The following is a 15,183-nucleotide window of genomic DNA, read 5'->3' as shown; positions in this document are numbered from 1 at the left end:
AATGTAATCATCAACCATGTGAGTTGGTAAATGTTGTACCTTCATTAAATGTAACTGTAGTGCAGGGGTTGTGACCCAGTTATCATGCTAAGTAATGTGATGTTCCTTAAAGCGGTTGTATACCGCTGACATTTTTTTTTTTTTTACCCCTGTAAGGCAAAAGGCATAATGAGCTAGTATGCACCGCATACTAGCTAATTATGAAATACTTACCTTAGAATGAGGCATCGGTATCTTACCTGGTCCACGCCGAGGGAGCTGTCATGTTGCCTCAGCGTGTCTTCCGGGTATCGCGGCTCCAGCGCTGTGAGTGGCTGAAACCGCGATGTCGTCACTCCCGCGCATGCGCGCGGGAGATTTCTTCCCCGGCAAGGTCCGGCGGCTGCCGGGCCTTCAGCCGAGAATCCCCTGTGCGCATGCGCCGCTGCAGTCAGCGGCTCATAGCAAGGGGAATATCTCCTAAACCATACATGTTTAGGAGATATTTTTTTTTTACCTACAGGTAAGCCTTATTATAGGCTTACCCGTAGGTAAAAGTTAACAAATAGACTATACAACCACTTTAAGTAAGAGTTTGGCTCCCTCTAGTGTCCTTTTGATGTTAATGCTGTTGGGACATTTCTTACAATTCTTGAGCAGCACTGCAAAGCATTAAGGGAAATGTAGTGCAATGTTCAAGTGACTCATGTGTTTAATTCAGTCAAGGAACTACTTACCCACAATGCCCAGTTCACTTACCCACAAGGCCAAGCCACAGAACAGCCTGCTGGGTAAGCAAATAACAGAGACAGGCGTGGCACGTTTTCTCTCTCTCCGGACGCCATTCAACACACAGCAGGAGGGCTGTGTGTGTGCCCAGGGCTGGGAGAGCCTGCGGCCTACAGCGGAAAACTGCTCTGCTGATTGAGCAGGAGGATCGGTCTGCGCTACAGAGCATCTGAAGCCATCTGCTTTTATAGTCGCCGGCTATTCGAAGGCGCGGTACAGTGATGGCGCCAGCTTGGATCAGGACTGAGATACGCAGGAAAGGAGTCTAACAAGCATCTGGGCCTGATATGGTGAGCGGGCACTTGCCCAGATCAATATAGTGCACTGTTGCTGCTTGAATTAGTTCCAGACTGTTGGTGGGAGCTGTAGTCCCACAGAAGTGATCTCATTTATCCATAGACTGTGTATAGTGGAACTTCAGGGTTTGCCTTCCCTGTACTGCAAAGTAGATGCTGAGCAGAATTCCTCATTAAGGAAGAAGTTCTACAGGTGTCTTACATGTGCAAGCACTCGGTTACCAGCATGCCAATTCTACTATAATTTGCTACCAACTTTTTCTTACCTGGATTTACAAATACTGCAGTCTAATATAAAAAGAGCTAGCTGAAGAGGAAGAAGACAAGAGACTTGATCATTTTCTATAAAGCAGCACAACTTTGGTTGCAGAGTGAATAGTGTATTGCAACCTAGGGGGAGCCCTTGAGTACATGATATAGATGAATGTATTGTATTGCACTGCTGCCTTGTACTTAATACTTCACTGTCAATTTGGTGTGCATGTGTGCTCTGAGCTTGGAATGGGAAAGTGCTCAATATAACTGCTTTATCATATTGGACAGTAGTCCAATACTCTCCAGGTGACCTTTGAGTTCTGGGTTTCAATTACACATTGATTGTTATTTACTTTCATTCTTCATATTAGAGTTACCACTGTGTCTATTGTGTCAAACAAGTCTTTCAGTAAACTGCTTAAATGGTTAACTTACAATTTGTGTGAGTATCTATTACTACAGCTGGTGAAGTGACGAGTACCATGGTGACGGTAAATATACAGTACAGTGTGTTATTACTGTGTTTCTCTTTACCATTGGGTCTTACACTAATATTACCATACAGTTGTGCCAAGGGGGTTGAGTCCATTTCTGGGGTTGAGAGGCAGAGTGCAGAATTGAACAGTTATCAGCAGCTCCTTCGGGGGTAAGTGCTACATGACCGTAATGATACACTTAGAGGCGCCTCTCTTCTCTTTTACACTCTGTAGCTCCTGCTGAATTCTGCTTTATACATTCCCTATTGACAATTAATTTTTTTTTCTGTTGTGGCTGTGGAATGAATCATCTGAGTTTCCATTGTTTCATATGGGGAAATTCGCTTTAATATATGAGTGCTTTGTATTACAAGCATGTTTCCGGAACAAACTATGCTCGCAATCCAAGGTTTTACTGTATTATGAATCGAGCTCGGAATCTGTCTCATAATTTACCCCACTGTTTTTGTGTTTTACTGCCTTGCTGTGTACCATAACAGATTAATATTCTGCTCTGGTGGAGGTTCTGATCCTCATGACCAACCCCCCCAGCATAGCTTTCAACTATGTTCTTGTATTTTTACTTTTGTTACTAACAACCATTCATATGCCCTGTACACACGGTCGGATTTTCCAACGGAAAATGTGTGATAGGACCTTGTTGTCGGAAATTCCGACCGTCTGTAGGCTCCATCACACATTTTCCATCGGATTTTCGGACACACAAAGTTTGAGAGCAGGATATAAAATTTTCCGACAACAAAATCCGTTGTCGGAAATTCCGATCGTGTGTACACAAATCCGACGAACAAAGTGCCACGCATGCTCAGAATAAATAAAGAGATGAAAGCTATTGGCCACTGCCCCGTTTATAGTCCTGACGTACGTGTTTTACGTCACCACGTTTAGAACGATCGGATTTTCCGACAACTTTGTGTGACCGTGTGTATGCAAGACAAGTTTGAGCCAACATCCGTCGGAAAAAATCCTAGGATTTTGTTGTCGGAATGTCCGAACAAAGTCCGACCGTGTGTACAGGGCATTAGTGTTTAATCATGTACCGTTGTACAGACAATAGAGTACATCCGGGCCTGATCTGTCTCTGGAGTCCTAAAAGCACCTGCATACTGGTCCATGCATATAAAGCATACATGAATGGTGGTGGGTGCATCAGCAGCCATATTATTTCATTTTTTTTTTTATTTGCATTTTCGCTGAGGAGACTGGGGTTTATTTACAAAAACTGAAGAGTACAAAATCTGGTGTAGCTCTGCACAGAAACCAATCAGCTTCCAGGTTTTCAATCAAAGCAGAACTAGCTGGATGTAGAAGCTGATTGGCTGCTATGTTCAGCTGCAGATTTTGCACTCTCCAGTTTTAATAAATCAATCCCACTATGTCCTTGGCTGTTTAGGCATTGCTGTTTTCCAATTTAGATAAAATTGGAAAGAATTATTGTCATTCTCATAGCTTCCAGAGGGGCATAGTATGCTGACCCAGGTTGTCTGTTAGTCGATGCACCATGGTGTCTGCTAGATCTTCCAGAACTTCTCCCACAGTGTTTAGTGCTGCACTTTGCTTCACTGTTACTTCTTAAATATCCTGTCTGTTGAGGTAGGGGACTGGCAGAGTCCATCATCCTAGTAATGCTCTAGGCTTGGAAGTGACTAACACGCCACAGTGAGTTTCTCTGTAACTCTATTGGAAAGTTTAGTGAGCAGCTGAACCAGGTTAAGAAAGATGTAACAATGACAGGCATCCTTTTAGTTCCTGAATGATTAAGGATCAGGACCCTTTTTTGAGGCTCTGCCCACTCACCTCTGGAACCACCAATATGGCTTGTGTTTAAATGTGCTAAAGGGCTCTACCTGAACTTTGGGTTCTGGCAGAGCCCTTTGGCACATCTACTCATGAGCAGGAAATTTCCTGGGCATGAGAAAAACAGTAACATTTTAAAGTGATTGTAAACGGTCACCTTGTAAAACAACCCATTCAGTTTGAAACAGAAATGAAAGGCAAAACATGTTTTTGTATAGATATACAGAAAAGCATTATAAATGCCTTTTTTTCCCTTTTTTTAAATAATTGATTACATATTCTCGTTCTCAGCTACATAGGAGCTGAGGGAGTAGAAGCAGCAGCACACTGAGCTTCCCAGTGAATGGCTGTGCAGAAGGGGTGTGTCAGGACAAGCCCGATTATTGAAGGAGAGCACACTGAGTTCCCAGCATAGGTAGAGAACAGACCACGGTGTGTTCTCCTGCTTAGTGTGGTCAGTTTTTAAAAGGAAGCAATACTATGAAAACAGGAAGCGCTCTCATTCATGTACATGGTACAGCAGGCACATATCAGGAATATGGGGTAAAAAACACTTTAAGCTTTCCATAATAGCTGTCTTTGTGCATGTGTGGGGAAAGCCATGTGCACACACAAATGTACTGCAGAAATCTGCATGTGTGCATAGGTACCGCAGGGCTCAGCAGGACCCAAAGCCCTTTGATAATTCTATGTACGTGCAGAATCCTGAAGGAGGACAGGGACACAAATGTCATTCTCATCTGCTCTGCAGCACAAAAAATCTCTTAAATGTAAAAAAAAAAACAAAACAAAAAAAACAAAACAAGGAATGATATACAGTTGTGAGAGAGGGAGGAGGAAGGAGATAGGACACTGTGAAACTTAGTTTAGTTTAGGGTGAAGGTCAGCTATAAAGTATGTACATAAGTACATACAGTATTCTGACTCTGTGGTCCACAAGAAGGCTTAAAGGGGTTGTAAAGGTTATATTCTATGCATTAAGATAAAAGCCTTCTGTGTGCAGCCCTAAAACTTACCTGAAGTCCCTCTCTGTCCAGCGATGTCCACAAGTGTCTCAGCCATCCGAGATTCTTCAGATTGGCTGAGACACGGCAGCGGTGCCATTGGCTCCCGCTGCTGTCAATCAAATTCAGCTAGACAATGAGGGGAGAGAGGGGGTGGGGCTGGGTCAAGGCTCCGTGTCTGAATGGACACAGGGAGTTGTGATTCGGCTCGGGTGCCCCCATAGCAAGCTGCTTGCTGTGGGGGCACTGAACAGGAGGGAAGTGCCAGGATCACAGAAGAGGGACCCGAGAAGAGGAGGATCCAGGTTGCTCTGTGCAAATCCACTCCAACAGAGCAGGTAAGTATAACATGTTTATTATTTTTATAGGAAAAACAAGGCTTTACAATCACTTTAACATTTCAGATCTCATAGTACTTCGTGCATATGTCAATGAATCTCAATGCCCGCTGACATGCTGGATCTGCCTCTGAAAGGGTACATTAGTCATTAAGGAACATCTTATCCCATATAATCTGATGCTGTTTATTCTGTCCTGGAGTTCTTGAAAATCAATAAGATAACATAACATGGAATTGTTAGTTGGTCATTACAATCATTCAGTGTAGGCTGCTATTTAATGAACTTCGTGCATAAGCAGAAGCTACAGTAAAAAATTGCAGACAGAGAAAAATAATGCTCAGTAAGAGCCTTGTGATTCCTCATAACAAGTATTGTAATAGCCTATGCATAGCTGCTGTTAGACTGATTGGAAAACAATAAAAAGTGCTCTTCTGACACAGATCAAGACACGCAACTGCAAATTGCACAAATCAGTTCACAAAATCTCTACTTATTAGTAGAGAAACACACAAAAATAAATGCCTTTTTCTGCTCATATGGATAATAATGGAAAATCATGTAGAACTGTTCTCTAAGCAGCAATTAAAACACTTTTAAAGGATAATGTCATCTCTAAAAACATTAAAATGATTCTTGCCACCGTTAAACATTTTCTGTGATATGAGTTTATCGAGTGTCATTAAAGGCAAGAGAAAATGGTGCTGAAAGCGATCACATCAGTTCAAGCTGATTTTTATGGTGTTCACCCTGGCGACTTTTAACAGGTGAAAAAATGGTGTTCAGCCAAGTCTAGGATAATTCTGACTTTCTGCAAAAACACGTAACAAACAGTTTGATACACTTCACAGACCTGTATGTAGAATATAATTCTATCAATAGAGGTAAAAACATGTTTAACCCTAGAAGCAGAAGCCTTATGCTAAAAGGCTACACACTAAAATTTATTTTAATGTGAAATGAAAAGACTCTGCAGGGTAAGCAGAAATTGTCATTATACTGTTTTAAAGGGTATGTCGTCATGCAAAAATGTATTACCTTATGTAGGTGCAAATTGGCATGTGGGAAACAGACAAATACTGTATATATTTTGCAATTTTTAAATGTTATTTCTTAACAACCATTTATGATAACATCTGTTGCAGTAATTAGCTTTTGATGAATCGCTGATTGTGTCACTATAATTATGAAAGTATCTAATGTACATGAAAGTACCCATTGTTTGGAAAAGTATAATTTTTACATCTTAGATTTACAAAGCTGGAATCAAAGCACCTCTTAAAATAAAAACTTACATCAAAAATAAAGTCTTCAGTGCAGCCAAAAGATAATCCCTGGAATTCTTAACGAATGACACAGATAGATTTTGTGAAAGTGTCTTGCATGCATTCCAAAAGGGGTGCAGTGTGTGCCAAATTCACATACCCATACCTGTCTAGAACTAGAAATGTAAATTTTTTGCATTGATACAAGTTCCCCATGACTATGTCCAACTCTCCGTGATTTTTTCTTTCACAAACTCTAGGTTTGAATGTTTTTAGGTTTTAAAGTGATAGAACTGTTTTTCAAGGTTCACACCCCCCCTTCTCCTGAGTATGGGGATACCACATGTGTAAGACTTTTTGGGAGCCTAGCCGCGTACAGGACCCCGAAAACCAAGCACCGCCTTCAGAATTTCTAAGGACTTAAATTTTTGATTTCACTCCTCACTACCTAACAGTTTTGAAGGCCATAAAATGCCAAGATAGAACAAACCCCCCCCCCCCCCAAATAACCCCATTTTGGAAAGTAGACACCCCAAGCTATTTGATGAGAGGCATGTTGAGTCCATGGAATATTTTATATTTTGCCACATGTTGCGGGAATATTACAAATTTTTTTTATTTTTAATTTTTTTTGCACAAAGTCACTAAATGATATATTGCTCAAACATGCCATGGGCATATGTGAAATTACACCACAAAATACATTCTTCTGCTTTTTCTGAGTATGGGGATACCACATGTGTGAGACTTTTCAGGAGCCTAGCCGTGTACAGGACCCTGAAAACCAATCACTGTCTTCAGGCTTTCTAAGGGCATAAAATGGTAATTTCACTTTCTCACTACCTATCACAGTTTCGGAGGCCATGAAATGTCAAGATAACACCCCCCCCCCCCCCCAAATGACCCCATTTTGGAAAAAAGACACTTCAAGCTATTTGCTGAGAGGCATGTTGAGTCCATGGAATATTTTATATTTTGCCACAAGTTTGGGGAAAATTATTTATTTAATTTTTACACCAAGTTGTCACTAAATGATATATTGTTCAAACATAGTATGGTTATATTATATCATGGAATTACACCCCAAAATACATTCTGCTGCTTCTTGTCTCTACTTCTTGAGTATGAGGATACCACATGTGTGGGACTTTTTGGCAGTCTAACTGCGTACAGAACCAATCACCGCCTTCAGGCTTTCTGAGGTCGTAAATTTTTGATTTCACTCCTCACTGCCTATCACTGTTTCGGAGGCCATGAAATGCCCAGATAGCACAAACCCCCCCAAATGACCCCATTTTGGAAAGTAGACACCCCAAGCTATTTGTTGAGAGGCATGTTGAGTATTTTGCAGATCTCGGTTTTTGTCACAAAGTTTTGAAACTTGAAAAAAGAAAAAAATATATAATTTTCTTTTCTTTCTTCATTTTCAAAAATCCATCTTGTGAGCACCCCTTTGGTGATGCACTCACCGCAATGATGAAAAAGATGAGCCCGATATCTCCAAAGAGGAAATGAAACACTCTTTGAAGGGTTACCAGAGGTGAATCCTGTACCAGTGAGGGCATACGGAAAATGCCTCTCATGCAGCTGGCTCACTGCATTTGGATTGGGAAGTTGGGCCACAGAACTGTCTGGAAAGCAGGGATCAAGGGCTGTGATGATCTCTTCCTAGAATTTAAGGAAGGATCCAATTTGTCCTTAAGTTTTGTATAGCACATACGCATTCAGCAGAGCCAATTGGAATAAATATACAGACACTTTTTATACCAGCGTCTGGCCTTAGGGCAATTAGGTATGGCGCCAACAACTGGTCATTGAGGTCCACCCCTCACGTGTTAAGGTTGTATTCATGGACACAGAGGGGTTTCTCCACAACATCAGTCGCTGTTTGAATTTGGACCGTTGTGTCTGCGTGAGGGGAGGACAGAACGAAAACATTCTTATTATCCCTCCACTTCACAGCGAGAAAATTATTACATCTCAAGCAGGCTCTCTCCCCCAGCCTAAGATGGGAATCTACAAGCCGCTGTGGTAAGCCCCGGCAATTAGATCACACGGTGCAGCATGCGCCAATTCCATGATCAAACAAGTGACTAAAAAGTGGCACGCTTATGTAATAATTGTCCACATACAAGTGGTACCCCTTTCCGAATAAGGGTGACACCAAGGCCCACACCATCTTACCAGCGCTCCCTATGTGGTCTGGGCAGTTCTCTGGCTCTATGTAACTATCACTTCCCTTGTACTATAAAACTATATGTATAGCCTGTCACAGGCTATACATATATATATATATATATATATATATATATATATATATATATATATATATATATATATATATATATATATATATATATATATATATATATATCTTGACCCCATATCTGGCAAGCTTGCTGGGAGGATACTGTTTGAATAACAAGCGGCCAGAAAACTTAATCAGGGACTCATCAATGCAGACAACTTCATTGGGAGTAAACAAGGCTGCAAACTGCTGGTTGAAGTGGTTTACAAGGGGCCAAATTTTGTAGAGCCGATCATATCCAGGATCAACCCGAGGACGACAGAGTTAATTGTCATTGAAATGCATGAACCGCAAGATCTGCTCATATCGTGTCCAGTCATGGAGGCAGAGAACAAGGGCATATGGTGAATTGGGTCAGTGGACCAATATGACTGCAACTCACTTAACTTATGCCCATGAGGAGGAATAGGCCCAGGAAGCTCTTAAATTTGGAGACCGTAATAGGTCTCCAATCTCTGGCAAGGGTCAACTGGGGATTAGCGGTGATGAATTGATCAGCATAAAAATTACTTTGGTCCACAATAGATCTATAGAGCTCTTCCGTGAAAAACAGCAAATAAAAATCAGGTGACGTAAGATCAACTGTTTCCACCTGAATTCCGGGTTGACCAGTGAATGGGGGAAGTACGGGTACTGCAGAAGTGGTGGGCTCCCAATTTGGATTGGCAAATGCAGCAGGAAGGGCACTATGGGCTCGATAGGCCTGTATTTGTCTTCTTGGTGGCTGCGGGACACTGGTTGTGCTAGCCACCTCACCAGCTTGAACTGCACTTATGGGACTTGCCACGTCACCAAGTGTTACTGCAGTGCTGCATGTACAACCAGGATGTACTAAGCCGCTGGTGCTTGCCAGTTCACCAGAAGGATGAGCGGCACTAGTACTGGCTCTCTGCTCCATACGAGAGCCCTGCGGTTCTTGCACCTCGATAACAGCAGAACGGGTCGGGTACGCCTGACCTTGGCAGGGACCATTACTCCTCCGTCAGAGCTATCTGTCAGGGTGCCGCTGCTGTCTACAGGTTCGTATTCTGAGCCTGAATCTGACAGATGGGTGAGTTCCTCTTCACTCTCATCTGTCATGCTCAGAAACGTGTAGGCCTCTTCACTAGTGTACCTTCGATTGGACATTTTGGCCTCTAAATTTACTGGTACAACTAGTGAGACTCACAGGAAAAAAGAGCACCTGACTGTCAGCGACTGCTTCAGACGTTACCAAAAAAACTGTTAGTGTTCGCAGGGATCAGGCCTGACAGGGATCAGGCCTGCGAATGCTGCAGTTATGTGTTTAGTGTTTTGTAAGTGACAGTGGTCGATTGATACTGCACTTGAGTGGGCTGGGCGGAGGGGCTAAACGCAGGTGCTACTGGCACTAATCTGACGCTGCCTGGGGTGATGCAGACCCTAACTGATGCTAAAACCTGATATCACCTGCCAGGTAATCAGGGGTAAACCTCTTATTAGGTAATGTACGGCGGGTGCCCTGACACTATAAAAAAAATAACTAACCAGCGTCACCCGTGACACTAATATGATGATCACTGGTGACAGGGGGGTGATCAAGGGGTTAAATCTTTATTAGGGGGATCCCTAGACCTATCTGGACCTACTTCTAAGTACTCTAATGCTGATTAGTGTCACAAATTACACCAGTATAGTGATGAAAGAAAAATATGAACACTGCACTGGGTGACACAGTGACAGGGAGTGAAGGGGTTAACTGGGGGGGGGGCATCGGGGGGTGAAATGTGTGCCTATGTGTACTGTGTCAGTGTAGTGTTGCTGCAACTCACGTTTGGATGTCCTCTTGTCCTCTCTCATCTCTCTGGAAAGGAAAAGAATTCCAGAGAGGGAGAGGACATCACTTCCCCTGCCTGTGTTTACACTTACAGGCAGGGGAAGCATTTCATTTGTCAGAACCAATCACCAGGTCCAGGCCAGAAATTATTGGCCTGGAGACTGATTGGTTCTGAATCAAAATCCGATCGTCGTGGCCGCCGTAAGGTAACATCGTTTCACCCACCCGTGTCATTCTGCCACAGTAAAACTGCGGCGGCTGGTCGGGAATCGGTTATAATTATTTTTGTAAGAAATGTAATATTTGTGTGTTGAAATTGATGTGATAAGCAGAAGGATGACATAATACCTTTGCAAAACAACATTTTGCTGAGGCAATAAATATTCTTATCCTATTTATTTTAAAGTCCAATTGCTTATTTTCTGTTTTAGTTCTGGAAGATTCTCCCCCAGTAGTGAATTTAGCTGCCCAGAGCATGAGCCACCTCATTTCTGCATTTGTTTAGTCTGCTTTGTCCATATCCTTCCTGGGGCTGTTCTTCACTGTGCAGGACCCATAGTCCCTTCACATACATTATTAGTTTCCATATCCTCTCCCATATCCCACAAACATTGCTCATTGAGGATTGTGCACTTTTCCAGAAGTGTTCATGTTCTCAATTATTGCTGTCTGAGTTGGGACACTTTTGTCTGAATCAACAAAGCAAAAACCTAATGTTTTAACTGGAAAATTAGGGGGTCGTCTTATACGCCCAATCACCTTATATGCCGGCATATATGAGTATTACTGATTTTTCTTGGTAAAATATACTATTTCATGTATTTTATTTCCAAAATGAACAAACATGTAGGTAGTATTGGAATGCTTCTCTATTCCCTGTTTGAATAGTAGCTAAACTGTACTAAAAAATAAAGTATTAAATTGGCAAAACATAAAATTTAGGTACAAATAAATAATAGTTATATGTATTTGTATATAATGTGATTAGCTACTGTATATATGTAGAGCTCACAAACTAGCCACTTCATGCAGTACAGTTTGATTCAACATACTTTCTCATTGATGTAGTAGATGTTCTAATTTCTCACCTGAACACTTGTTGTTAGTGTTTATAACCTTGAAAAAAGGCACTTCAACAATGTAAAGTGTTACTAAACCCATGACCCTGCATTCACTATATCTGCTCTCCCACATTACATAGAACATGGAATGCAATAGTTTTTGTACATTTAAAATGCTAAATACCTTTTCTCATCAGTAGTATAGAACAGTCTTGTGACTTCTATCAGTGTCCGGTTAAAGCTTGTAAGAGGAGTTTTCATTCTTCCCTGATTGTCCTATGAGGCTGCAAGACCCCTGACCTTCTGTCTGGACAGTGCTGATTGGCCCTGTGCTGATCACATGCACCCTCCCAAGAAAAAAAAAAACTCTCTAGCAATACACACCAAACTGAGCATGTGCAGCTTGCCCCCAAGGCTCTGTTCTATCAGCAGATAGATTGGGGACTGTGGAAGAAAGGCAGGGGAAGAAAGGATCACACAACATTCTTACAGAATTCAGAGGATTAACCCCTTAGGGTCCACAGTGAGTATAACAAGCGTGCTTTACTACATACACAGAGTGATTTTACTGTTGTGGGTTAAGTAATACTTTAAGAAAGTGAAAACTAGTTTAAATGCCAATAACAAGATATCATGTAAATTTATTGGCATTGTTCTTCTTGGTTGGCATTCTACTTGAAAAGAGATAATGTAAAGTATTTTACATCCTTTCTGGGAAAGGTGAAATAACTCATCACTGAAAACACTATTAGTAATGGTGTCATAGTGAGCAAATGTGGAGCAAAAAAGGCTGTTTTTTTTGCACCTTAAGTGCGTTATTATTACCTTGTCACAGCAGAACATTGAAACGTTGACTTGAAGTGCACTGGCAATTAATTAGAAAGTGGCAGCTATTTCATTATGAAGAGCAAATTGGTATTGTGAAACTGTTATCGGTATTGCTATAATTTCATTAACCAAAGTATCTCATAGTTTTAAATTTAGTCAGGCTAAATAAGACATATCTATTGTGTTCAGTTTTGAAAAAAAAAATACACGCTCAGAACCCTAAACTTCCAGAGAAAGGCAAAAAAAATCCTATATAGTGTGGTCCAATGTGCCCCAACTGAGGCAATTGATAGTCATGGGATCACTGTGGCCAATCACAACAAATCACATGAATTATACACAATGGATGGCTTCCATTCATGTCATTCATTGCGTACTATTGTGTTGATCTCCAGGATTGGTAACAATGATCACATGGTACAAACGGGGCCAATCACAGCCCATCTGTACCATATGAGGGCCAATCACAGCTAATCACAATAGTACACATTGATTTCATTCAGAAAAAATGGTTGCTTATAACAGTGATTATCAATGTGTAGAAAAAAAAAACAAAAAAAAAAAAACGGATCACCTCCCCGAAGTAGTACAGTGTTACCACCACACCAGATCACCAGCTGTATGATGATGCTGCACATCACTAATTTTTTTATTTTACCTTATTACATAATATGGTGATAAAAAAATGACAACTTCAAAAAACTCGCCATGCCTCTTAATAAATACCTTGGACTATCTTCTTTCCAAAAAAGGGTCATTTGGGGGATATTTGTACTGTCCTGATATTTTAAGGCCTCAGGCATCAGGGTTAATCTATTTTCATATATACTGTATATACCATACTTTGTGGATATAACTATAACTTTCCTACAGACTAATTAATAGACACTGATTTGTGTTATTTTCACCAAAAATGTAGCAGTATACATTTTGGCCTAAATTTATGAAGAAATATCTGCAAAATTTTGTAACAGAAACTAAGAAAAAAACTTTTTTTTCAACAACTTTTTTTGTTTATTTAGCAAAAAATAAAAAAACCCAGTGGTGATTAAATACCATCAAAAGAAAGCTCTATTTGTGTGAAAAATATTTTAATATGGGTACAGTGTTGCATGACTGTGCAATTGTTATTCATAGTGTGACAGGAACGAAAGCTGAAAATTGGCCTGGGCAGGAAGAGGGTGAAGGTGCCCAGTATTGAAGTAGTTAATGAATAGAGACCTGTGTGAAAGTTTATGCTCAAAAATCATGTTAAAAATAATAAAAGTGCAAAAGTATGTGCAAAAAAATGTTGTGAAATAATTACAATAACTCTGCAAAAAAGCCACAGAGGAGTATGGGAGGGAGTTGGGACTTTACGATACCCAGAAGGTAATGCAAATAAATAGGAATGATATAGAGATAAAAAATTACAAAATTTATTATAACAATATAAAATAACCTCTGAAGAGGAAAGACGTTTTGACAACACTAGTAAAATAGATTGTCACATAGTAATTTCAGTATAATTAGTAAAGAAGGGGTGAGCCCCATACATGAAGAGTACAGCTGAACTGAGTGGACATAAAGACCGCAATGTGTTTCAACAAATTATCTTCTTCAGGGGTAGAAGATGTCCACTTGAAAAGGATATCTAAAAACAAATACATGTAGGGTAATATCCCAAAATACAGAAAATATACAGACATAAGATATTGGCAAACATCATAATGCAGGTATCAATACTCACAATATATCAGCTATAATAGCAGGTATATTTATGGAAAAGAAGGAAACTGTGTCTGTGGCTTATAGTAGTACCATGCAAGGTCCCATGGATCCCAGAGGCCAGCAGAAGGAAATAATAAGGACTCCTGAAAATAGGTGAAAAATAACAAATGTGCCAGAAAATTGAAAAATGGGAAAGTGCCAAATAAAAAATAAAAAACACGTAAATACCTTCACATGGTAGGAGGGATCCCAGTTTCTATCCTGAGATTGAGGAAAAAATATTTCTAGACAGTGCTAAAACAGTGGTCACAGGCCTGTTTAATAGGACCTACCACCAGTCCTATTGGAGAGGCCCCAATAATGGTGATTGGAACACCAACAGTGTTTTCACATGGCGGTGAAGACAGTACAAAAATGAGGCACAGACACAAGAGGGGGACCAGAGGGGGAGGCAAATACACCCCAAAAAGAAGGCAGGTTTAAAGGAAAGTGTCATCTTTAATCTTAGCGGAAAAACCCTGACCAAAGAAGAAGAAGCTATCTTAGAAAAAGGGCTTAAATATGCACCCCCTAGTAATTTAAATACATTTCAGACATTTGTGGACATCCAAAAATATATACATAAATTAAACAATAAGTGGTACATTATGACTAACCCTCTAAGGAATAAAACAGTGGTTTCCTCTGAAATTGTTCATGCCAAAATGGCCAATGCTTCGCTTTGTAATTCTCCCACAAATGCTCCCCCCCACTATCTCTGTTTTTAGAGAACTGGTCTTAAAAGACTTGGATGCTGTAAAGATAAGGAATGTTAGACCTCCAAAATATATATATATATTGGGGATAGAGATGAGAGAAAAGACATTTTCATCCTCTGTGTGGATAAGGAAGGTGGTATAGTTGTCTTGAATAAAGACAGCTTTAACCAAGAAATGGCTAGGATCCTATCTAATTGTGATACTTACACCCAACTTAGAAATAACCCCACTTATGCATATAAAAAAGAGCTTAAAGTGGTTGTAAACCCTCCTTCCTGACTTTTACCTATACGTAAGCCTAGAATAAGGCTTATCTATAGGTAGTGGAAATATCTCCTAAACGTATGTTATGTCATTGGCACATGCACTGTGAAGAAATGGACCTCCATGCCATTTCTTCCCCAACATGTGCCGTAACTGACAGCTCCCACGCGCATGCGCAGGAGTGATGTCACGCGGCTACGGCCAGTCACAGAGCCGGAGTCCGCGGCCCCGGAAGGAAG

Source organism: Aquarana catesbeiana, linkage group LG01 (assembly GCF_042186555.1).
Source record: "Aquarana catesbeiana isolate 2022-GZ linkage group LG01, ASM4218655v1, whole genome shotgun sequence".
Lineage (NCBI taxonomy): Eukaryota > Metazoa > Chordata > Amphibia > Anura > Ranidae > Aquarana > Aquarana catesbeiana.
The sequence above is the reverse complement of the archived record's forward strand: the minus strand, read 5'-3'. Positions refer to the sequence as shown.